A 1,943-nucleotide genomic window follows, 5' to 3' on the forward strand; every position below is an offset into this window, starting at 1 on the left:
GATAGATAGATAGATAGATAGATAGATATATAGAAATAGTCAGATGATAGTCAAGTCAAGTCAAGTCACCTTTATTTATATAGCGCTTTTAACAATACAGATTGTGTCAAAGCAACTGAACAGCATTAATTAGGAAAATAGTGTGTCAATAATGCAAAATGACAATAGTAAACACTCATTTTTCAGTTAAAGGCAGTTCATCATTGAATTCAGTGATGTCATCATCCAGCTCAGTTCAGTTTAAATAGTATCTTTGCAATCATTTGCAATCAAGTCAACGATATCGCTGGAAATGAAGTGTCCCCAACTAAGCAAGCCAGAGGCGACAGCGGCAAGGAACCAAAACTCCATCGGTGACAGAATGGAGAAAAAACCTTGGGAGAAACCAGGCTCAGTCGGGGGGCCAGTTCTCCTCTGACCAGACAAAACCAGCAGTTCAATTTCAGGCTAGCAAAGTCACATTGTGCAGAGGAATCATCTGGTTCCTGTGGTCTTGTCCCGGTGGTCGTCTGAGACAAGGTCTTTACAGGGGATCTGTATCTGGGGCTCATCTAGTTGTCCTGGTCTCCGCTGTCTTTCAGGGCTGTAGAGGTCCTTTCTAGGTGCTGATCCACCATCTGGTCTGAATATGTACTGGATCCGGGTGACTGCAGTGACCATCTGATCTGGATACAGACTGGATCTGGTGGCAGCGGTGACCTCGGAATAAGAGAGAAACAGACTAATATTAGCGTAGATGCCATTCTTCTAACGATGTAGCAAGTACATCGGGTGTTATGGGAAGTGTTCCCGGTTCCGGTTGACCTAATTAATGCAGCCTAAAAATCCTTTAACGGATTTGAATATTAGAAGCGTATTAGTGTGTTATGTGTAAGCCAGGTTGAAGAGATGGGTCTTTAATCTAGATTTAAACTGACAGAGTGTGTCTGCCTCCCGAACAATGTTAGGTAGGTTATTCCAGAGTTTGGGCGCTAAATAGGAAAAGGATCTGCCGCCCGCAGTTGATTTTGATATTCTAGGTATTATCAAATGGCCAGAGTTTTGAGAACGCAGCGGACGTGGAGGACTATAATGTAACAAGAGCTCGTTCAAATACTGAGGTGCTAAACCATTCAGGGCTTTATAAGTAATTAGCAAGATTTTAAAATCTATACGATGTTTAATAGGGAGCCAGTGCAGTGTTGACAGAACCGGGCTAATATGGTCATACTTCCTGGTTCTATTAAGAACTCTAGCTGCTGCATTTTGGACCAGCTGGAGTTTGTTTATTAAGCGTGCAGAACAACCACCCAATAAAGCATTACAATAATCTAACCTTGAGGTCATAAACGCATGGATTAACATTTCTGTATTTGACATTGAGAGAATAGGTCGTAATTTGGATATATTTTTGAGATGGAAAAATGCAGTTTTACAAATGCTAGAAACTTGGCTTTCAAAGGAAAGATTGCTATCAAATAGTACACCTAGGTTCCTAACTGATGACGAAGAATTGACAGAGCAGCCATCAAGTCTTAGGGAGTGTTCTAGGTTATTATATGCAGAGTTTTTAGGTCCTATAATTAACACCTCTGTTTTTTCAGAATTTAGCAGTAAGAAATTACTCATCCAGTTTTTTATATCGACTATACATTATGCTAGTTTTTCAAATTGGTATGTTTTGCCGGGCCGCGATGAATATAGAGCTGAGTATCATCAGCATAACAGTGAAAGCTAACACCGTGTTTCCTGATGGTATCTCCCAAGGGTAACATGTAAAGCGTGAAAAGTAACGGTCCTAGTACTGAGCCTTGAGGTACTCCATACTGCACTTGTGATCGATATGATACCTCTTCATTCACTGCTACGAATTGATGGTATGTCCCAAAGAACCTCATTGATTAGGGCCTGGAAAACAGCAGGAGCATTAGTGAGTCCAAAGGGCATAACTTGATACTCATAAT

The sequence above is a fragment of the Sinocyclocheilus rhinocerous genome, unplaced genomic scaffold, assembly GCF_001515625.1.
Source record: "Sinocyclocheilus rhinocerous isolate Xijiao unplaced genomic scaffold, SAMN03320098_v1.1 scaffold2570, whole genome shotgun sequence".
NCBI classification, from domain to species: domain Eukaryota; kingdom Metazoa; phylum Chordata; class Actinopteri; order Cypriniformes; family Cyprinidae; genus Sinocyclocheilus; species Sinocyclocheilus rhinocerous.